The 24,575-nt window shown below is 41.3% G+C and overlaps 1 protein-coding gene across 2 annotated transcripts in view; it reads left to right on the top strand.

Annotated features, from left to right (window-relative positions):
- Positions 1-24,575, top strand: part of FHIT (fragile histidine triad diadenosine triphosphatase) — a 538,519-nt gene that overhangs the window by 474,368 nt on the left and 39,576 nt on the right. The window lies entirely within an intron of this gene.

Here is a 24,575-nt window from a genome sequence, read left to right as displayed (position 1 = left end):
GGTAGTGCTGGCATTTATTTTTCTTTTTGTCAAATTCTAAAATATTTCTCAAGATTTAAACACGAAATTAGTAGCCACTTCTTTTACCTAAGGTTAGCTCTGTCTAACTAAGGTTTGGTGGTAGCAGTAGTGAAAGGAGCAGAATTCATGATTAGCTTTTATTTTTAGTTGGTCCCTGGCTATTCATCTCTTGAGTATATTTTTAAATGGTTGGGTAGGCATAACCTAAAAGCCAGTACAGCCTGTCCTCATGAGCAAGAGCTGTGCCATCAGGTGCTTTCTTTATGCACAGAGCAAATGGAAACATTTAATGATGGTTCTCATCTCTCATCTTCCCATTTTCCCCACCAGTGCATTGTGAAGGGACCAAGCAAATACATAATATGGGACTTATGGGCAAATTACTTTCTTAAGGGAAAATTTCCTTTGAAAATGGGTTTCCAGTGTGAGCAGGCTGTACTTCCATGGGTACAAATACAGAGCCAGAAACCCTGAAATCTTTCACTGCCTATATATTGAAGCTGTCTTTAGGGACATGGAAGAAAGGCTTTTTTTTCTGAATGTGCATGAAAGGAGCAGCACACAGTTTATTGTTCAACAGCCCTGGCCAAACTCTTTTTTGATGAATACATGCATATATTTCTGGGATTTGCCATGTGAAAAACCCTTGTGGGGTTTCTCTTTGGGTATGATATAGTGTTAAAATATAACAGGTACCAAGACCAAGGTTTTCTCGACTGAAAAACTCCTCCATTGATGGTGACACTGCACACAACAGAAATGTGAGCCAAGGCTTTCTCAGATGTGCAGTAGAGCTCAGCTTTCCCATTGACTGTGAGCGGGCAAGGAGGATTCATATAGCTACAAAAGGCTGCAGGCTGGATTAGTAAAGGGCAACTCACATTTTGTCTAAAATGAGGAACAGTCAGGGGTTTTCTCCTGAGTGGCTGATCAATTCAGTACATGTGAAAAGACCTTTTTAAACAGAAACAAACCAATTCCCTTAGATTCCTCTATTAATTGCATGTAATACACGGTGTATTTATTTTACTATAGTGTTAACAGAGATTGCATATAGTTATTTTTCTTCCAGCATGTGGTGCTTTGATGATTTCTCACAAATTGCAATTTTTAATCTTAAATTGAAAATGTGTCCAGAAATTTAACTAGGCCCAGACTTACATTGTAGAAAATAAAGAAAAGGATTGCAGCTCTCATAAACCCTTATCCATGAGTAATTATCTTGTTATGTTAAAGTGGTTCTCCTGAATATTAAAATAATTAGGACCAACGATCTCAGCAATACTTTTCTCAGATGTTGTAATTGGCAGGGGGTGTTAACTAATTAAATGTATTTCTATTGCTGGCTGGCTAAAGAAAAGGATGAAGCACTTATAATTGCTGAGATTTAGCAAGAGCACTTGTTTACTCCAGTATAAACACAGAGATTACAGTGTTTGTGATGGGCTAATAGCTGGAGACAGGAATCAAAACACTTCCTGAGGGCATTTCTCCTTGCTGGAGGGGAGCTGGAATAAGGGGCTTGGCAGAGGGATGGGGCTGTCCCCACGAGCTCAGCAGTGGATCCCAAAGTGCTGGGAATTGCTGTGGGCTGGAGGGAGAAGGCAGAGTCTCTCTGCAAGGTGTGAGCTCGTGATGGAAACAGGCTGGCAGGTCAGTCAAGGCATCCATCCACCCCTGAGCAGTGTTTGTGTACCAGTGCTGGATTAAACACCTGCCCTGTGTGCTGCATCCCTGGGATCCCATTCCTGCCCTGTGGCAGCAGACATTGGGTTGGTCTGTGCTTCCTCCCCTCCTCTACAAGGAACCACTGCTGGTGTCTCAGAAAGCTGGTGGTTGCTTGCTTTTATTTCAAAACTGGTTCTTTCTCTCTCTTTTTTTTTTTTTTTTAAGTTCATAGGAAAGACTAAAAAAAATAAAAAATATCACTCTAAAACTGGCTATTGTCTGATCTCTGAAGTAATCAATTTTGGATTCAGCCCCCTATAACAGTTTGACATTTCAGGGTCAGCAGAACAACTTTCTGGCAGATTGAAAAGCTGTGTTTCTGGCCCCAGGGTAGATTAGAGTAAAAATGGGCCAAATAAAATGAGGTTTCAAAGCATCTCACTTCCATTTCACTGCAGTTGGAAAAGGCAGTGAAGGCTGTTTTTAGAGAGCACAGATGCCAGAAACCTTGCCTCTTTCCATGCTTCCTTTCCCTGTCTCCATTTCCCCACATGGGCTTCCTCATCTTGGAGTAATCCCAGGTGCAGCCATCACTGGGCTGGAGTAATCCAGCACAGGCTGGATCAGTCACAGCTCCTCTCCAAAGCATCCCTAAAATGCACAGGAGGGACTGTCCTCTTGGAGAGGTGGGACAGGAAAGCAGCAAAGCAAAGGGAGATGCATCCCTCATCCCCAGCATTTTCCTGTTTCCTCTCCTTCCTCCTTTATCCTCCTTTACTTTCTTTGCTCCTCCTCTCCCTTACCAGTCCAGCTTTGTTCTCCTCTATTTTTTTCATTCTCCTGCCATTTGTTCTTGTTTTCTCTGCCATTCTTCAGTCCACCCTCTCATGACAGACAGAAGAGCAATCTTTTCCCTGGCTGTGGGGAACCTGGAGCCCATTAACTGCCTCAGCCAAAATCCACCTCTCCTGCTCGCTCCTTGCTTTTAGCCTCCTTATAAATGAAAATTCAGTTCACTAGAAGGGACATATGTTTACAATCCCACAGCTGGTAGGTACATGTGTACCAGGAGTGTGTGCCAAGGTTATATAGACACATGTCACTTTCATCCCAGAATCCCATTTGGTGCCTGGGAACATCTTCATGCCGTAATGCTGTGGAGGTCATTACTGCTCCCTGTAATCCTCCATGAAGGTTTTCCATTTTCATTTATACACACTAATAAAATACACATCTCAGCATCAGGCATTAGGATTAGTACTGACAAGGCTTAAGCTGAAATGTTTTAAGGATGCATTTCCAATGTGGATAGAATAGCTAGCACACAGCATGCAATTATGTCGGCTTCATGGAGGGAAGGATTTATGCTTCAGCACTGTTCATATCACAGTGACACCAACAGCATAAAAGGAGTTGTTGTTTTTTTTTTAAATGAAGATTGAATTAATTTTTCCATTGTAGTACTAATCTAGTATTATTAATTTATTTTCAGTTTCTAATGTTGAAAAGTCACCAGAACTGTGAAGAGAAATGCCCTTTCTAAATTCATCATCTCTTCTGTATTTCTTTGAGGAAGTTGAGATCCTGGGAGGCTGGCTGGGTTCAGAGCAGGGACTGGTGTGTGTGATGGCTCTGGACAGAGCTGCCTGGGGGCAGAGTGAGTGCCTGGGCAAGACCCTGAGCCTGCCTTCTTTGCTGATGCAGCTTTGAACTCTTGTGCTTAAGTCTCATTGCACCCAACAGAGCTCCAGCCCATTCCTACGTGTGTGTGAGCACGAGCATGTGCCTTGCTGATCCAGTTAGTGCCTGTGCATGTAGAGCCCAGCTCCACCTGCTGCAGGCAGGCCAGGGTGTCCATCCCCAGTGGAGATCACAGCCCCTGAGGCATGGGCTGCACCCAGGGAAGGGACAGAGCACTGTGGGCTGGGAGAGCTGACCCCCTTCCTGTCTTCCATCACCCCTAAATGTCACAGCCCTGTTTTAGCAGCCAGGAGAAAGCTGTTCTCTGCCTGTCATCCTCTGCCACCTGCTTCTTCTCTTCCTCAGCTGGAAGGAATAATGTAATAATCCTCTGGATCATCCTTGGGGGATGCATGGGGAGTGGATGAATTGGAAAAGAATGGGCTTCTATACAGCCAATGGGTGTGGCAGCCCTCATGCTGCTGCCCCATGGCCAAAATGTGGGGTAAAAACAGGGTCAACCCAGTAACACTGGTGCATTGCCCCAGAGGGAGTCCTGCCTCCTGAAAATTCCCATCACACACCCAATCCCAGCAACAGAAGGCTTTAGACCTCTCCACCCCTATCCCTGCATTGTGTAGGAACAGCTGCCTCATAACAAAACATAAATTCCTAGTGAAAAATGAACGAAAATGAGAAAATGGATCCATTACAGGCAGTCACATTTTCCCCAAATTTTCCTGAGTGCCCCTGTTACTTGAGTGGAGGAGCCTGGCACAAGCATGGTCGCTAGGTCATAGATTCACTTCTAGTTTCTGGCCATTCCACACTACAATAAGCACAACTGGAGCCCAGCAGGTTCAGGCTGCTTTTACATTGCTGGATTTACAGTTGCTGGCATACTGGAGATATGAAGAATTGAGAAGCAATTTCATATATTGCTGTTGCCACTTCTGGCAGTTCCCTGCCCTTCAAGATATTTGTTGTGATAGTATGGAACCACCCCCTCTGAAGGATATATATTTAAAAAGCCCAAGATGCTGAAGGATTGCTAAAGCTCAGTGTGCCTGCCTAGGTTTTAGTATATATGTCATTATTTTCTGTTTGCTTTTCTAATTCATATTTGGGGTTTAATTGTAGTGTCAAATCTCTGTTTTAGCAGAAATAGAAAAAAAATCACTCAGCCTGTCATAAGAAGGAAAACAGATATGACCTGAGGAAACCTATGTTTGTGGTATTAATCTTTCCCTCCTGACTTCCCACCTTTGGGGTAAAAAGATGCAATTTGCTGCCTTTCAGGATGGGTGCTTAAAAAAGGGCAAAACTTAAAGACCTTAATTTGCCAGCCTTAGACATCCCTCCATGTGTATCTGCCCCTCACAATGTGACAGTGCTGGGTGCTGGAACTGCCTGAAAAATAGTGTATGGTGGGGAATGTCCACCCAAAAAACATCTCTGGGGCATCTCTCCATGCCTTTGGTACTGAGCACATCCCAGTGAGAGCCAGCAGCTGCAGTAAGCAGTGCACAAATGCAATAGCAGTAACAGCTGTAAGTGGCAGCTGCACAGTGCCTTTTGTAAAGCACCAGGCCCTAGTGTCATACTGCATGGGCAGTGGAAATTCAGCCACTGAAAAGCCAGAATAAACGTGTTTTAGATGTTATCTCAAGTCAGGCACTTAAAGAGTGCAAAGTCTTGTTGCAGCTGGTGGATCAGGTCTCTGAGTAACTAACTTAGCTCTCAGGCTCAGCTTGCACTAGAGCATCAGGGCTGTTATTGCACTGTGGTGTAACTCGTTTATGGTGCAGTGTTTATTCATGGAAAGGCAGTTCCCAGATCCTGGAGGGGCTGAGAATGTCTGTATGAAGGGCAGGGAGGCAGAGGCAGCCCTGCAGGAGGTGCTGGCACTGTCCCACCACAGCTCTGCCTGCTGTCCCCTGGCCGTGCTGCTGCTGCCCTGTGTGTTTCTCTCATGTTCTTGGTTGGTGGCTGAGGTGTAATGCCTCCCTGATGGAGCAATTTCTGCAGCTGTAGAAATGGGGCACACACACATCCCCTGACCCTGGCAGAGTATTTGTGCTCATGGGTCTGACACCCCGTAAGAGTTGCCAGCAGCCTGCATCCTGTTTCCCTCAGACACAGTTTCTGTGGATTTCAGGGAGTCATTCCTTCCAGGACCCAGTGCCCCAGAGCCCTGCAGAGCTCCCTACATAAATCAAAGCACAGGAGCAGACCACTACTGACCATGCATCTTCTGAAATTTAAGAATCAAAAGGCACATTATCATTGCAATTCATAGTAGTGCCCTACATGTCAGCCTGTGGGACAAAGGAAATCCGTGAGAAATACTATATAGCAGGTCCCTAGCACAATGAATATTTTCCAGGTATAAAAACTTTTCATGATGAAAAAGCCTCATCTCTGAGAAAAATCATTGTATTGCCTGAGCTGTTGTCAAAAACCTTTATGCATTGACTGCTTTTTCCACCAGACGATATTTACACTTCTCCATTCACCCCATTGATCTTCATTTTTGCAGGAAATTTTTTGGGGATAAAATATAACCTTTTTTTAAAAAAAAAGTAAACATCCAAGAATTGTACTCGAGGGAAGATATACAGGGTAGACGTAGTGACAACTTAATAGCCTGTAGTATATCAGATGTCTTCTATGCTGCCATCTTCTTGGGGAAAGTATTTCTATACTGTGCATTAAACTATGCACACAGAAAGCTGTATAAACTCCCTCCATTTTTTCTCTTTCAGGAGTAAGCATTCTTGGCACTGGCAGAATGTGTGTGGTGTACAGGAGCTGCACAGCTCCTCTGCTGCAGGAAATAGAATAAAACATTCATTCCATTCCTCACACCTTCACAACAAGGCTGTAGATTAACTGTCCTTTCACAGAATACTATTTACTTGTTTCATAGAAAATACATTATTTCGTTGATTTAGTTGCTATTTGGTGTGCTAAAGAAATCAAATTTCCATATAGAAAAGTATACACAAAGGATATGACCTTTTAAGTTTAGCAGAGAAAATAACTGAGCGAATGTAATTAATATGCCATATAAATGCCAACAACAACATTAATGCACCATAAAATCAGGACAGTTAAAATGATATAGTTTGGAAATGAAAAAGTTAAGTTTCTGGTAGCTTCATTAATTTGCTCACATGGTATTTCAGTGAAAGAAGCACAATCTCTTTATCTAAGCCAGGAGAATAGATATGGAATGAGAAAATGTATTTTTGTTAGGAGGAAACCGAATCTTGCTTAAGGCTTGACCAAACTCCTGAGCTGGCAGCCCTACTTATGCATTTAATATAATTCTTCCAGTGCTTATACCCTTTAATTTTTCCCTAAAACCTCCTGCATGTCTCAGATCCAAACCTGTCCACATCTGTAGGTCTGTCAGCAGTAGTGTAGTAAAATATTTGCATTGCCATAGTTATATCATTGTAATGTATCTTTTTCTAGACTAAATATCTTTTCTTTAAAAAGATATTTAGAAAGAGAAATTTTCTCATACAGAAAATTTCCCTGTCATGTTCATAGCCCAATACCCTTCTGTGGATAAGGTCTTCACAGGGGATAAATTCTTCCCAAGGTTCAGATGGGCAGCTTGTACCTGACTTTAACAAAGATGTCTTCAGGGGAAAAAGCCTGGGGGTTTTTTGGTGGTTCTAGAACACAAAAACTTTCCATCAAGGGAAAGAGAGGCAGGGGTCAGTCAGGCAAAATGTGATCCCCACAGTAAGTTCATGGGGATGTCACTCAGGAACTGAAACTTCAGTGGAAGTCACTCTGCCTCCTCTGTGCTGGGGGGTGGCAAATGCTCCCCCATCACTGCAAGGGTGTGTTGTGGCTGTCATCACCACTGAGGCATCTGTCCAGTTGTTCCAACCCTGGGTTAGTTATTAGAGGTGAGAGAAACACTGGAGAAAAGAGGTAAAACTCTAGCTTAAAATAAGAGGGGATCTATTCTCCCCACTGTATGTGCCCAGCTCCCATTAATAATGAAATGTTAATGATAGTTATGTGTTCACATCAAAGGCAGAGCACAGCCTTTCATCTCACTTAAATCTTATTCAAAAAATTAATGGAAGTAGTTGTCTATGAAAAAAAAAAAATAAGAAATTCCTTTGTAGAGCATTTCAAACTTTGCTGCCCCTGGGGAGCAGCTCCTAGAATTGAGGATGCTAACAAATTGTATTTAAGTGGGTCTGTCCCTGCTTTCCACCAGCCTTGACTGCATTTCATCCTAGAAAACCGTGAAATGTTATTGGCATTGCAATAGATAATCCAACCAAAATCAAATCAAAAGTCCCTGACAAGGCCCATGTTATGAAAATAATCATAAATCTTATGGTGTGGTAGCTGTGTGGACCAGCATTAAGCATTCTGCTCAGGCCTGTGTCAACAAAAAAAAATGGGGTAAGAGATGTAATCTGAAGTTCCAAAATCTACTCTGCATCTACTGCCTTGTGTGCATGGTCCTGCCAAGCACAGCCACTGCCCCTTGCTTTGGTCACAGCCACAGGTCTGGAACACTTGCCCTGGTGAGGCAAAGAGGGATAAGCCCAGTCCCCAGCTCTCATTAGCTGGCATTAGAGCCAGCCTCATTTCTGGTGGCTTTTAGACATCCTGCATTGGCTGACGTGGCCCCCTGAAGCTGGGGAATGCTCTCTGGGAGTGCAGTGGTTTCTGTTCTGGGGCTGCTTCTGGTGGTGCTGCCCCAGGGAATGGAGGTGGGATCGTGCAGCTCCATCTCTGCAGGGCTCCACATTGCTTATCCCTGGTACTCCTGAGCCTTGGCACTCAGGGAAAGTTCTCTGCATGGGCAGCAGGATGCCAGGGTAGCAAGAAGGGGCTTGAAGGCAACTCCTGCCAGAAGGAACTGCCTGTTCCTCACAGCCCTGGCAACACCCAGACAATTTCTGCTTCTCCAGCTCCACTCTGCCTTGCATGATCCCCAGTCCAAGAGAAACTCCTGAGACGTAGCACAAATATTGATTTCAGGAAGAAAGTTTGCTCAGTGTTTTGGTTGCTGTCTGGAGCCCTCCCTACCATGGGTCACTGCTGTGTGTACAAAGCTGGAGCAAACAGTGTTTGCTGGAGATGCAGAGACACAGCCTGCCAGGAAATGCTTCCTTGGATATTAATGGGATAATTAATCTGAAAATGATGCTGGTGTGGATAATGTCTGTAACAGAATGTAGTGTCCAGAGGCAGCAGTTTGGTACTTTGGCATTAATTTATCCATGGCATATGGATCCCTGCCATTTGAAAACCATGACTCCTTTAATCTGTGGCTTCCTCAAAAAAGACCTTGAAAGTAGAGGACAGTAATATATTTTAGAACTTTAGAAATCAGAAAGTTTTTTTATACATAGATGTGCGCCATGGAAGTGCCTATAAATAGATATTAAAACGTGCAATTTATAGCCTATCATTTCATGGCCTTTCAAGGCTAGAAATAAAGCCATATTTTACTGTGAAAATGAGATTTGTAGTTTTCCATGGCTAAAAGCTCCTGTTACTAACCCTGATGGGCTGCAAGATGTTGGGCAAGATGTTGGACAAGATATCTGTCACAGGTCTGGAATATATATATATATAATATCTATGGATGTATATAAATTAGGGGAAAATGATGAAGTTTCTACCAGTAAATGAAGAAGTTAAGAGATTGTAAGATAACTTGGTGGTGCCTGGGGGAAATACTCCCAGTGAGAGTAATTTCTTTTCCTCAATAGTGGTAACAAAGGCAATTAATCCACTGTCCCCAGCAAACGAAGTCAATGGCATCGTAACCTCCTAATAGTGCTCCGAGGTAAAATGAGCTCTCTTAATGCACTTCTGAAATAATTTTGAAGGTGCAGCAACTCCTGTGGTAGTGGGTCAAGGGCCCTGCCTGGAGGATCTGGCTCTGAAGGTGACTCACTGCGCTTTCCCTGGAGCACGGTGTGGGACGTGCTCACTCCAAGCTTCCTGTGGGAAGGAAGAGCTGGCACGACTGCAAAGCAAAAGATTAATTAACAAAATGAGGGACCAAATAAGCAAGAGGCTCAGTTTAATCCTTAGACTTGTTTCTCATTTATTTGTCTTTGAGTGTTTCACGGGGCAGGGTGATGTGTTATATTTGTATTAATCCATGCAAATCTGTCCCAGGTGGGTACATGCCCTCCTCAGTCACAGAGACCTCAGCTTATCCTGATGGCAGGGGAAGGGCTGCTGGGACATGTCACTTGAATTAGATGCCTAAAATCAGACTTGCTGTCCTCAAACCTCCTCCTGTTCCTGATTTTTATGTGGATGTCTCCAAAATCTTTAGACCCAGTTTACCTTATAAAAGATTTGGACTTGAAGGAATCCAGGAACAAGATATAGCTGAGCTGCTAAAAATTTAAGTAAATAATTTAAATAACTTATTCAATATATATAAAAATTAAATTCCCAGCAAAAATATCCCTCTTTTAGCATTATATATTTATTAAAACAACTTGGAGATGTAAATTATAATCAGTCATAGGTATGTGTCTAACCCTGAATTTTAATCTTAGCTATTCCATCCCTCCAAATTAATTTTAAAAATTTATGATTCTTTTTCATAATCTACATCTTGCAAGAATTTTTAATCAGAAGTGGTTTAAAATATAACTGTTCTGTCCCAAAACAGGATTGCAAATGAGGTTATGTCTTTAACTAAAGCATAGTTTCTGGCCAGAGCATTTATTTTGGTGAGATGATAGTTTCACAAGTGCTAAATTCACTGTAACCTTGTAAGATGTAATAGTTTTTGAAAAAAATATTCTTACTAATTAAAAAAGGCCACTGGAGATATTAATTTGAACTGTAGAAGAGCTGAGAATTACTGTGCTGTGGTTGGGACACACAACAAAGATGGGAAATTGCAGAAGAAACCAGAGACATTTTTGATATATTGAAATTCAGCATCTATTGTAATCTTCTTTCCCTTTTCTTCCCAGAACTCACAGCTTTCTATGAACAGAACTTCCTCTTGGGCATATGGCATTTATTATATTTGGGCTCAGTACAGCACTGATTTTTTTTGAATTTGGGGAAATTTCAGTAAAATCCATTAAAACAGACAGCTTCAGGAGAATCTGCATGACTTCCCTGGGAAGGCAGACTGAACAGGTTAAGGTCCTCTGGCTGGAAAAGAGAAAAAGGAGTAAATAGATCTCTAAAAAAATGACAGGAAAACACAGAGGAGCAGGAGATGGTTATCCACTGTTCCTTCAAAGAAAGGGCAGGACAGGACATGTAGTAAAATTCTGAAGCAGTATATTTGATACAAATTATAGAATTAGGTAATGCATTATTGAGCTGTGAAGGGTGGGAGCAGTTCTGGAGATGGGTTGGGTTGGATCTCCTGGGTCTGCAAGAGGCGGTGGTGGATGGCTGTGAGGGCTCACATTTGTCACACGTTGGTGAGGGCTCACATTTGTCACCCTGAGGAGCTGAGCAGCTTTGGCAGAGTGCTGAGGATGGCCATGCTGGGGCCTCGCTCTCCTTCAGCTTTGGAGAGCAAGAAAATGAACCCCCACACGGCAAAGTGATCCCCAGAATGCTGCCTGCTCATTTACGATTGCTCTGTGGCAGAGACTGGGACTAGACTTGTGGGGAAGCCCCTGACCATTGGATGACAAGTGCTGTCAGGGAAGCAAGGGGTTAAATCTGGGGACAAAAGCCACAAAAAACACTTTTTTGTTAATAGCCTGCATTAAGCCTGGGAGAAGAAAGGAAGCAGCTTCCCGAGGGAACTTTTCAGTCACACATTTGTCAGCACTGGCAAGGACAGTCCCTGGTTGTTTCAAGGATGTGTCTGCAGCTGAGCTTTTCCCAGGTCCAGCTTTCCCCTGCCTGGCTGGCACGGCCAGTGCCACAGGAGGGACCTGCTCATGTACAACAGAGGTGCCACGTATTTGTCCTCTGAGGGGATCAAAGTGCCCTGATCTGCAAGATATATGCAAGGGAGGGGTTTTAATTGAAACATTAAATTAAAAACTTTCCAAATCATAGGCACATTTTCAATTTCTGACCTCTTAGGTTAGGGTACTTGCTCTGAGTCTGCCTCATTAACTGCAATAATTCAGCCTCTAGGATATCTGTGCTGTTTGATGAGGCAGATATCCTAACTTTTCTGTAATCTGGGAGAAGATATGTGCTTTTTTTTCCTGAGGGCTGAGGTCCTCTAGTGTTAGACTGCATCTGAATTTTACTGTAATGTGGGAACTCAGCAAAGTCACAGGACTCTGTTCACTTGATTATTGGTATCTCATGGCTTCAGAATATTTATTTGTGAAGATGGACATTGTAAATAAAGGTGGACACTGGCAAAGGGATGTATTTGTTGTTTGGAAACTGCCTAGAAAAATCTTCAAATTTAAAAGTTTGTCTCTAGATGAAGGCTGGCAGTTTTCTCTCATTTGGATGCTAATGGCTGCTCTTCCTCTTTTATAATTTGCATGGAAATCCTGACAGTTTTGCATTAACAGTCACTGTTACATTTTTGTCTCTGAAGCAGGACTTCTTCTGTCAAAGAGAATTTAGTTTAGAAAACTTCATCTTCACAGACTATGAGTGCAGCTCTCTTCCTCACTTCTAGATGTATTTCTGTGTGTATACATACATATTCTTCTACAGAGACACACAGCTGGTTATTGAGGGGCGGGGGGGTGTTTGTATAATTTTTACATCTTGGGAAGAAAGGCACTAAAGAGATGAAATATACCTTTAAACTGGCAGAGCAATATCTAGAAACTTTCCATAGTTATGTCTTTTCAAAACTTGTTGGAAGAAAAGCACTGAAAGCAGAGGATGAAAAATTATTTTCTGAAAGTGCAGCAGTAGCAGTAGTGGGTGAAGCAGGGCTGGGAGACAAAAGCTCTTACAGTTCACCTAGGAGGACTTTCTTTGTACTGAAGAACACAAGTCACAAGTCCACAGAAATGTCTTAGACTTACAAAGTTAAAGAAAAAACCCCAAAAAAACCCTATATGTATTTCTGGATGTTGTGGGAGAAGGTGCTTCCAAGAGGGGAAGACTTGCAGCATTGACTGCAAAGAGGAAAATAGAAAATGGACTTGACGGTCCCAGAGCTACTTGTATCCCACTTGTAGGGGGGACAGGAAGGACATGGTCCAGCTGAGCCAAATGAAAATGTAAAATTAATCTAGGACTAGACTGTGTCTGCTGGGATGCAGGATCAGGCTCCAGTGCCTCTCTGGCCAAACTATTAACATGAGAGACAATGTCAGCACTGTCAGAGTTTAGGGGACTCATTCCCATCAACCACTGACCTTTCTGAGGGTGGCAGGACCAGCTGTGCCCATCCACAACACTGCTAAGGTGCTCCATCATCCTCAGGTGTGCCCAGACCTGGTCACTGGTCCCTTTGGATGCCACCTCACCATCCTGCAGCGTGTGGCTGCCTCTGTGCTCAGTTGTCAGCCCTGTGCTCAGCTTTCTAACCTTGGGAGGAGCAGGCCTGCTCTCAACTTTCCTTATTGAACCATGCCTGGGTTCTTTCAAAGCATAACATTTGTGCATTTGGATTTTAATGAATGTCCTCTCCACCCTCAAATGAAACTCAAAGCTGCATAAGGACCCGTTAGAAATGTGGGATATGTCAGTAAAAGAAGGTCCACTGCAAGCAGCCAAGGCATCTCTTGTTGGTCAGAAAGCAAAGGAGTGTGGGGCTATTGGGTTAACTGTGTTTGTGAAGGCAAAGGAAGTAACTTTCAAAGCACTTTTCCAGTGTTAAGCTTTTTGCCTTTTTCATCATCATTATTTCCCCAACGTTGTTGAACCTGGGCTCCTTCCAATAGGGATGTACTGTTTTGCCCCAGACTATTTCCTCACAGCCAGTTCCCTGGCAGTAAATCTTTACTCACTCAGTGTTTTTCACAGTGGAAGTCCCAAGCATGTCCAAAACATATTACTAGTAAAATTCTGAATTTGTTCAAATATTTTTGTTCTTTCCTGTTTGTTGCCTGTATGAGAAAATAGCAGCAAAATATCAAGTATGCGTGGTGAATGGGGTACCTGAACTCCCCACCCAAAAAAACCCCAAATTTTCACTTGATACTAAGAGCTCAAAAGACAAATAATAAATTTACATGTTCTAATCAACATATTTTTACTTTGCAGATATTCTAAAGACTAATTAAGATCTGAATTTAGCTGAGCAACTTAATAAATTATTAACATTTCTGTTTAGATGCATAATTTATATATAAATGGAAAAAGGAGTTTTGTAATGCAGTTTCAATTTTAAGTGCAGTCTCTGTGTATATACTTTGTTGCTCTCCATTTTAAAAAGGAGCTTTGATAACCTTGATTAATCCGTGGCCCTGCATTAAAGCTTTTTTCCAATCTCTTGTTTTTGCAAACAGTTAAGAAAAGGTACAAATCTTGAGAGAGAGGGAGAAACACACAAGGTGCAATACAACCTTACCATCCCAGAGAGACAGATTAGGATTTATAAACTCTACAGCTGCCAGGATAAGAGTGAAGGGAATGTATGTTAAATGTATGAAGGCAATGCCAAAACAGAATGGAAGGTGTGAAATCTGCAACATATAAATCAAATTTTCTCTTGGTGGGTAAATTCCATTGCAAGAACAACCAAATGCTGGATGTTCCAACAATCCTTGCTGCAGTATTGTTTGTACACAGGTGATGGGCAGCATGATGGAAGTGGTGCCAGACCAAGATGTGACTCCAGTAGTAGGAAAGGAAGGCTCCAAAAGGAAAAATAAACCCCAGTTTGAATGAAGAGCACAATGAAAGCACTGAGAGCAGAAGCAGTGCTTGGAGGACATGTCGATTGACAAATGAATTCCTGAAAGTTTTGAGGAGTTTCAGGATCCTCAGCAGCTGAGCACTGATGAAAATATGTGTGTAGGCCTGTGTGGAGAGCCGCAGTGTCTGACAGAGCAAGGCACCATCCCCTGCACTCAGAGCTGTGCCTGGAGCCTCTCAGGGCAAACCAGCTTTATGGAAACTGAAAATGAGTTTAGGGCTAGTGAGAGACTTAAATTTGGGATCCTGTAGGGGTGGAATTGGGGCTACTTGGAGGTGCAGCAGGCTGCAATGATTCATCAGTGCCAGAGCAAAGGGGCACAGGCCCAGGGCTTTTGGCTCAGAAAGGCAGGGTTTAGCCAGCAGCTGAATTCAAGCCTACTAATGTGATGCTGAGGTTTGCAGAAATTATGGCAAGTTCTTGTGCAGGTTTAGGAGAATGAAATAAAAGAGATTATAGGCACGTTCATTCTGGAAAGAGGCAAGGTCTGAGAGGGAAATGAGTGGTGAAACTGAGCCTGGTATGAAGGGCAGTGGAGCTGCCTTGCATGCAGACCTGCAGGAGGATGACTGCTAAAACAGTGTAGATTTTTAAAGATAAACCAGAAGAAAATGCAGTGAGAAACTCAGTTTTAGGAACTGCTGCAGCTGACTGACCAACTGAGGCACTGCTTCTCTTGCAGTGTCTACAGGAACATTAGAGTACAGGAAGAGAATGGAAAAATCTCAAGATGGAAGGAAAGAAGGAGCTTTAAATGCTGTGTGTAAACATTTGAGTGAACCCCCAGGTATCTGGTCACTGGAGAAGGCTCTGATCAGATCTTCTGGCAGCCTTTCAGTACCTAAAGGGGCCAAAAGACTACTGAAGATTGACCTCTTACAAGGGCTTGGAGTGATAGGACAAGGGGGAATGGCCTTAAACTGCCAGAGGAATTCAATTATATAATAAGAAATTATTTACTGTGAGGGTGATGAGGCACTGGAGCAGGTTTCCCAGAGAAGCTGTGGATGTCCAATCCTGGAAGTGTTTGAAGCCAGGCTGGATGGGGCTCTGACCAACCTGATCTAGTGGAAGGTGTTCCTGCTCAGGACAGAGGGTGCCCTGGATGATCTCTAAGGCCAATAATAAGATGAAATAAAAATTTTAAAATATATATATGGTATGTAAAATGAGGTGGATTTTCATTAGACAATGCCAATTTTTCCTCAGAGATGAGAGAGTGCTTGAACATTTCCCTGTGCCCGCTGCTGTGGGCAGTACCCGTGTGCCCCAGCAGTGCGGCCGAGCGTGTGGTCAGCGGGGCCGTGGGGCTCTCGGCAGGGAGTGCTCCCAGTCCTGGGAATGCTGCAGCTGAGCTCTACAGGGACACTGCTGGGGCTTTCCGTGCCTGCAGAAGTGTGCAAATGCACTTTGCCCGCACCTGCAGCAAGTTCTGGAAGCTTACAGTAAAGTTTGGATCTCTGTAAATCAGATTATACCCACAGTACTGTGTCCTTAAGGAGACACCCTTATTTCTGTGATGAAGAGGCGAGGGAGATTATTCCTTCTGAGGCAGGCTTGCTATTAGAAGAGCAGCTAAAGATGGTAATTTTTTAATCCCCTTTCCAAAGAAACCTCTGAGAAAGCAGACCTTTTTTTTTGTTGTTGTTTTCTGCTGTGGTATTGTTATATCAAAGAGATTATCTTGAGTAGAACAGATTTACTTTGAACAGATCTGTCCCAATACTGCTGCAAAGTTTGGGGATTCAGAAACTGACAGATTCTGAAAATTGCACAGAAAAAACAGGATTTTGGGGATTGCCTGTTAATTGGGCTTCTGCCTTGTAGGCTGAAAATCAGCAAAGCCACACTACCACATAAAGAAATTTAAAATGTTTAATTATTTTGTAAGTTTGTCAATAAGGGCCTCCAAACCATGCTAAGGATCAATTCTGAATCTGAACTAAAACATGCCACAAAATGACTTAATTCTAATATGAATATCATATTTTATTGAAAATAATAATTTTTACAAATGGACTGTTGAACAAATATCTTTTATAATGCAAGATATTAGTTTTCTCATTGATAAACTGCATATTTAAATGTTCATTCTCTAATATTTTTGTGATACTCTTGAGTAATCTGTTGCAAGAAATCTAATATAAGTACTTGACTCATTCTTTAATCTTATTTTTAGGCATTTAAGTAAGGGACTGAATCTCCATAAATGCCTATTACCCAGAAATTTTGTTGCCTGAAAGAACTCACAAGTGCCTAAGCAGGTTTCCAGGCAAAAGATTACAAAAAATGTGCAGAGCAGTTATATAGGGGACTTTCTGGAATTCACAAGTGACATTCTATGGTCCAACTTGTTACTGGGAAGTTAAAATCCAGAGGGCATTTCCCCATTCGCTGTTAGTCAAAAAAGAAAATATAACCCCATATTTAATTTCTTTCCCTTTAAACAGGGCTGTGTATAACCCTGTGTAATGGAATTCCAGTGTTAGGTGCTAACAGATGAGAATGCTCTGTTTGACCTCCTGTAACACACTCAGGAAAGCAAAATGGAGCAGCCTAAAAACATGGAAATAAAAATAGGTACGGTAACACTTAAGATTAAATTGGTAGTTGTAAAATAAAATTATTTTTCCTATGCCTTTTCTTACATCCCTCCAATCTGAAATATACAGGGGATATTTTTTTTTTTTTTTTCTTCATGATGTGCTACCCAGATTACTGCTGCTTGCAAAACTATACGCTGATAGAAACAGCGATTGAAGGTGCACTCTAGGAAACTTAATCACCTTTGTCTGGTCTTTTGGGTATTTCCTCATTGTCTTCACTTTGGAGCTGACATGGATACTGATTCTGTGAGCTCTTAATTGGGAGGAGAAGGGAGTGGTCTTATTTCAAGTTGTTTTCAGGGATGTACTTTCAACCAATGCCAGGCAAGCTCGCCCCTTGCATTAACACAGGGTTTTCTCTTAATTATTTCACATCAATTGTATCAGAAAGTAGCTAGTCTTTCATTACAGTTATTTAGTAGTAACAATAAAAGATGAGATGAATGCATTAGCTGTATTACTGTGTGAAATAGGAAAACACATTTCCTTTCTCAGAAAGGCTCTGCCCAAGCATCCTGCACATGCTGTGGTTTAAATAAGCAAGCTGCCCATGTCAGTCCACCTCACTGAATCAGAAAATGGATTTCAAGCAAATAAAATACCACTCTTGTTTCTAGCAAGTCTTGAGAGCTACAGTTTTATTTAGCTGTAAATTTACTGAAGAAAGATTCCTTTAATATTTTATGACTCTAGTGGATTAAACCTTGTATAAATCAACAAATTAGCAGTCACACTATATTTGCGTTCAGAAGAGGGCTGAGGAAGGTGAAGGCAAGATTACTCCTTCCTGGCAGGCTGACCAAACTGGAAAGCTAAATTGAATGGCTTCAGCATGCTTAGAGCAATGCAGAAGTGAGGTGAGGATGATAAATAATACACAGTGGCTGCAGCTAAAGCAAGTGCAAAGTAGCAGGACTTTCATTCTTCTTTGAAGTTTTCTTCTACTCCCCCTTTGGAGTGAATCAAAGGCATCTCAGTTTTGGGGGGTTCTTTGGGAACTCAGAATCCATGGCATGGTGACTTCTGCACAACTTTTTCTGCTCTGATACATATACACCTCTAGCCAACTTTTCAACAGTGTTGCTTGCAACAGCTGGCCAAAAAAGAAGAATTCAGTCTCCTTAAAATATTCAGAGACACTACACCTTCTCAAAATTCCTCAGTTTTTTTGTTTGCTTGTTTGTTTACATAAATAATTTAAATCAGGAAAGAAAGGCAGATAGATTAGAACAGGTGCTCCAAGTGTGGAGTGGGCTTTGGGGACTGATTTGAAACAGAAGCAAATGGTCCTTGGCATCTTGTGAGAATGTTGATTGGTTTTATTGTACTTTCCACCCAGCAATTTGGTTTCCTTCCTTGTAAGTAGCAAAGTGCTGCAGTGGCAGAGGGGATGGCTCTGTGTCCAGAGAGGAGCAAATGCCTTCCAGTGAGATGGTGCTGTCATGTTCCATGGTTTGTTACAAACATGGTGTGAACCTGCACGTCTGAGATTGTTTCAAATTTGGTTTTTTTTGAGATCCAAAATCAGAACGGCACCTTTGGGAGAAAGAACCTGAGAAAGAGGTGTGCCTACAACACATGAAAACATTTGAAATACTTTAAAAAATTCAAGCCTTAAGGCAACTGGTTTTCTGAAAACAGAGTATCCTACAGTTGGTAGTTTGGAAAATTAATGCAAAAACACCATCTGCTAAACTTCAGATGTATGAATACTATTTGGTCTATAGAGAGTACAGACTGTACAGGAAACTATTGATCCCCCATCTGCCTCAAAATTATCTTTTAAGAATTTCTCTCAGTGAATCAAGTACTACATTAGTAACATAACACTATACAGAGCACAGCTTCCCAGGTGCTGTTAGAGGTGCAGCAAGTAGAGCTGTTCTTCTGTCATCCTTCAGCCACCAGAGCACAGAAACACACTCGGCTTTCCACAGGTTTATTTCTGAGCAGCCAAGGAAATATGGTGTAAGCCTCAAGTAGATGCCCTTGTCTGCTAACATCATGGGTTTGGAAGTGTTGTCAGATATTCATGGAGGGAGACCACACCTTGCAGACAGTGAGCTTCCTTCATGTCCTCTGCCTCCTAATTAGTAATTAGATAATATCCAGATGGTGAACCAGTAGGAAGTCTAGTTTTTGTTACTGTACTTCATAAAGTTCTTGTCCCTGAGTGCATTTGGGCCGAGATTTGTTCTAAACCTTCATTCCTAAGACAAATATTCCAACTCAAACTTGTGTCAGTGGAATTGGAGACCAACTGGGTGAGGTGCCTCCCTGAGCACAATGCCTGGTGCCTCTTTCAAAATCCAGCACTTCTTTATATGTAAATTCCTCCATATTTCTAAACACTTTTGCTGACCCTCTTGTGGGCAGCCATCAAGTATCTAAAAGCATGTTCTGAAAAGGAGAAAATAAATCATTTGTACTTCACTGTAACAGACTGCAAATGATTAAGAACAGTTAGTGTAAAATAAGCAAAAAATAAATTACAGATATATGCCCCCCCCCACCCCCGAATTATCTTTGTGTATTTTATTGTTGTAAAATACAGGAGTTTAAAAATCACAACTATTTATTTCTGTTGTTGAACTTTTCCTGGAATAAGATCTGTGCAGAAATAAAATATCCGATTTTCACCAAAACTTCAGATGAATTCTGATTTTGACTTTCCAAGGAGTTGAATGTTGGCTTGGCATATTCTTCAATGCCAGCATAAACCCACAACTCTGGCTTTCCAGACTTTTGGGCTGATATACATTTCTCAGTGCCTGTAATTTCTTAGGGATAGCATGCAGACTCATCAAGGAGTGCTAAATTTAAAATACACAAAGGATGTGATGTCTCTGTGGGCCAGATCAGGTTTCCAGCAAGGGCTGCACAGTCTGTCAGTAATCTGTGAACTTTAACTCAGGAAATGGTGACACAGAATATCAGTCATTGCCTGTAAGATTCACAGCCCCTTTTGCAGATCAAACTGGCTGCACTCCATACGGAGTTCCATTTATAAATTAAAGGTTAATATATTAGTGTTAGCAGTGATATATCTGTTCATCAGGGAGCCACTTGTTCTACAGCCCCACAGCTTCAAAAAATAATTATCACTGTCATCTCTAAGGCTTTCTTTTGTTGTATTTAGGACCATGTTTTATATTTATGTCTCTACCTGTAATAACTATTAGCCATTTCTAGTCTTTTGTGAATAACTTAGAAAAGCAGCCCAATGCAGGAAGTCCAGGGTGGGAGAAGAGTTTGGGGAAATATCAACATTTGCTCAACCTGTTCTTTTATGCTTTTCTTGGGACCCAGTGCCACTCACTCATGGACAGAGGTCCTGGGCTGGGGGGATTTGTGGTTCAGACCATTCCTGTGTGGATTTGCCCAAATTTAGTGTAGCCAGTAGGAGGTTAGTTTTCACACAGATATAAACTAAGTAATTTCATTTAAATTATTTGGTTCTGGGACCCTCCAACTGCCTGAAAACATCAAAAGACTGTTTGTCATCCCAGCCATGGCTAGCCAGTGTCTGTTTTTAATTAATCCCAAAAGGGAGCTGATACATATTTTTGTAGGAATAGTTCAAAAAGTTACACTTTTCAAAATTTTGCACACTGTATTCTCTGTCCCCAAATTCAAGGTGTGGGTCCCAGATGCCACACTGGCACATTTCTCCCCAGAGTTGTTCTAGGAGCGAGCCAGGTTTTGCAGAAGCAGATCACAACCAGAGTCCCCTGAGCCCCCCTAAGCACAGACACCCCAGCTCCTGCAGCCAGGGGTGCAGTTCCCTGTGCCCACAGAGCCTCCAGCACCCCCTGCCCCTCTGAAGGCAGCACAGGTGCTCATTCCAGCCATTCCCTGTGTTGCCAAATGTCAGGTGGATGAGCCCAGACCTGTTTGGAAAGCTGAGATCCACAGTTTCGGTACAGAAAAGTGAGTGGAAGGATCCCAGGAAGAGCTAATTTTAACTCCCCAATATCTCATCTCTGTCTCTCCTGCTGCATACCTGAGGCGTTTGTGTCTCCCTGATGGAACACTAATCAGGATCTGAGCCATCCACTTGAACCATGGAAGCAGGGATAAAACACCTGAAGTACTGCACCACACAATGTGTTAAAAGTGAGTCAGGTTGATGCTTCCACTTAAACAGGAACGGCGAGAAATTAAATGTGTTGTGAAACGCATATAAGCCTAAGGACTGGGGTGCTCAAAGACAATTAGCAACTAAACATTTCATTAATGAATAATGATTAATTATAATTACTAATTAAAATTCAGGATTATGGTGTTGGTTTTGAGCATTAACAGGAGTAATGACATTACCATTTTTAATGAAATTCCAATAAAGAAAATTATAATACAAGTTAAAAAATTAGGTACAGGCAACAGCAAGATTAGGAGTTATTGTTAAGCCCAGAGGCATAGAATTTTCCCAGCTGGTGAACTTAAGTTAAGTAAATTTAATGCACTGTAATTTAATTACTAATCACAGTTTTTCTTCACAATGGGAATTGATACTGGGTTTATATTTTACAAGAACAAAAATCAGAATTTGAATACCTGCTCTGTGATGGGTGATGACATTCTGCTATGGGCTACAAATAAAACAATATTTTGCAGACTTTTGTATAACATTTGGATTTAGGTATATTAGAGTATGATTTAAATATTATTTATTTAATGATTACTGGATTAGAAATTAAGTAGTCCCTATAGGCTTTTTAATACAAATATAATGCAGCCTTTGTGGAGAACATACTCAATACATTTTTGTATATATATGAAATATATCTTTGAATAATTCAGAGAGGCATATTAGTAAATGTCAAATTCCCACAAGAAGAAGGAATCTGACCTACATTAATAAAGCTATTTAGGATTCATTAATTGTAGACAGATCTCTTAAACTATTTGCTATTATTCACCTTTTCATGCATAATGCAATATGTTGGCTTAAATACAATTCCTAATTTACATACTGTTGGATCTGTTGCTCTTCTTGCTATTCACTATTTGACTTCTCTTAACCTGCCTGACTTATAGGTCCTCTTAGTAATTTGCCATCTTGTGAAGTTCTCAAATATCAAGGTGAATTAGAAGTTATGTCACAGTTGGTTAAAGCCGAGCAATGGATGAAATTTCATTTTTCCTGAATTTTCTGGGAGAATAAGGAAGGATTTAATGAAACAGTTCTGATGAGAGACCTGACTCATCTTTCCCTGATGGTGAGGAAGATAGATTCCACAAAAGGAGATTCCATTCTGTTGGATGTGCATGTTAGGAATATAAACCATTCTGAAAAGTTTTGCCAACACTCAGTAAATACATTTGTAATTCTTCAAGCTGAGATATGGAACCCACATACATGCTAAATGCATGTAGGTTCAAAGAAAATTTGCCTTGAGAGATAAAAGAGTTTTTATTATTGTTAATATTTGTAAGGAGGTCTTTATGTTCCAAAGAGATATTACAACCAAGACAATGAGCAAATTGGCACAGAACGTGCCTGAGTATGTACAAGCAGATACAGAAATGGCTCTGTAGGGAACATGTGAATCCAGTCCAGCGAAAAGGTTGATGTGGTGGCAGCTCAGGAATATTAAAATCTGTTCATTAAATTAATCATTAGCTCTCTGAACAGTTTGGGGCAGACTCAGGCAGCAGAGACGAGCCATTCTCTAAATGAAGTTGGATATGAAGCTGCCGTGGGACAGGCAGTGCTGAGACTTGCTACCCTAAATTAATGGTGATGTGAAAGCCCCAGGTATACTATGGAAGACAGGTTTTTGAGGAATGATGCTTCCTTCTTGTGTTTGGAAAGTAATCAAATCTTCCTGAGAGCAAAGGGCTTTCAATCACAGCCATGTGTGTTTGTGTTGGAGCGTTAGAGAGAGATCCTGTCTCTAGAGATGCCAACGAAACCTCAATTTTACCATTACTGCTCTTTGCTTTTTTTAATCTTTACTTCTTTTTGTGTTTGTATTGTGGGTAAAATTCAAATCAACAAACTAATTATTGTTGTGATTTCAGCAGGTAATTAATTTGAGGAAAGCTTAGCACATTGCCAGCTTTTGCTCCTGATGGTGCTGCTGGCACTGGCCTGTTTTGCAGTTTTGAAGAGACCCAGAAACTGAGCATATCTGTTTCTGTAATAAAATAACCCCATACTGCTAAGTTACATAAAATAGCGTGGAGAGGCAGCAAAGGAAGCCCAGTTTTGCAAACTAGGCTCCCAGGTTTTGTAATTAGTCTGCAGCAGAGATGAAGTTTGACAGTCTTGCTCTTATATTGCTCTCTGGGGTACAAGCGCATGTGTAGCTTTCCGAGAAGAGCTGAAAATCAACTAGTACCTGGAATACTAATCTGTTATCTGTACCTTTCTGAATGAGAAAAATGTGCCTTCTGGAAGACTGGGAAATGCATTGGTTTTGTGCTTCTCCTTTGCTTAGAGGCTGTGTACAGTGGTCACCACGGAGAACCCGACACCTGGGGAGTTTCTCCCTACATTAGCATGTTTCCATTAAAAAATTGCACACAGGCATAAAGTACTACTAATATTTGTGACATTAAATATCAGCTCATTTGTATTCTTCTTCTGTCCCAAGAGTCCTGGTCAGGCTGCAGACATTGGGAGTAACCTTCAAGGCAGAAGGAGATCTTTGGCTGAGAAAAATAGCAAATAACTGTGACATCCCATTGTCCCCACTGAGCTGAAACAATCCAGCAAAAATTGCAGCTGGGTGGTGTGTGCACACATATTTGGCAGGGTAAATAAATACAAAAGGATCTTATTAGTTCTTAGAATGTAAAACTTACAATGTGTGATAATTGCAAAAACTTCTAATTGGGTATAATTATAATCTTCAAAGCATGTTGAACAGGGCAGTGTTTGATCATGCTGTTGACCTTTTCACTCTACTTTCAGGAGAAACCCTTAGAAACGAGGTGTTGTAAAATTCATCAGAGAGCAATTAATTTGTGCAATTAGAGGGATATAATCCGAATTAATGCCTATGTACATATCAGAACATAAATGGACTTTAATGTGGCTGCACAGGCTTCAACTGGTAATGAAAATTCATTGTATGACAACTAAGAGAATACATGAATAGGACCTTGCTCATGCGAGACAGGCTCAGTGGTAGTCCAGGCGTAAGTGGAGAACCAGTACAAATTGTCATTGACTATTTGAAACTTTTGATCTGATATGAAAAGGCAAAGCAATCTATTTTCTTAAGCCTAAGTTCTTGTCAAAAGAAATAAACCTTTAAAATTTGTTTAAAAATTGGAATTTTCTGTCTCATTTTACATTTTCCAGAGAGTAGGATGTCCTATTTTTGCTTGTCCTGTGTGAATTCAGTCCACTACAGTCCTCACTTTAAAACAGGGTAAGAAAAAGCTACCTAAGCCTACTGCTACTGGTCCTGTGTCTTTGTCTCACAACATCATTAACAGATAGCAAAGAGCACACCAAAACTAGAACACTGCATCATTCATGTGACTCTGTTCACTTTAGAGACTCAATTCCAATCTGCAGGAACCATCTCTCATTGCACTGTTGCTCTTAGGTATAAATTTTGTTTTTCAATTAAAGGACAAGGAAGAAGGGTATGAGATAAAAATTGCATAAAGCTATAAATAAGAAGTAGAGGCTCTCATGAATCTGTTTTTCTTTTGTATCTCTCTGGGAAAATGTTTTCTATTACTGGTAACTGGATCAAAGACACAGATTGGATGGTGTTTTTTCAGACACATGTAGTTCAGAAGCA

This window comes from Pseudopodoces humilis, chromosome 13 (genome assembly GCF_049639895.1).
Source record: "Pseudopodoces humilis isolate 2021_Gansu_Grassland_sample_001 chromosome 13, ASM4963989v1, whole genome shotgun sequence".
Lineage (NCBI taxonomy): Eukaryota > Metazoa > Chordata > Aves > Passeriformes > Paridae > Pseudopodoces > Pseudopodoces humilis.
Note: the sequence above shows the minus strand (reverse complement) of the source record. Positions and strands in the feature narration are given on the sequence as shown.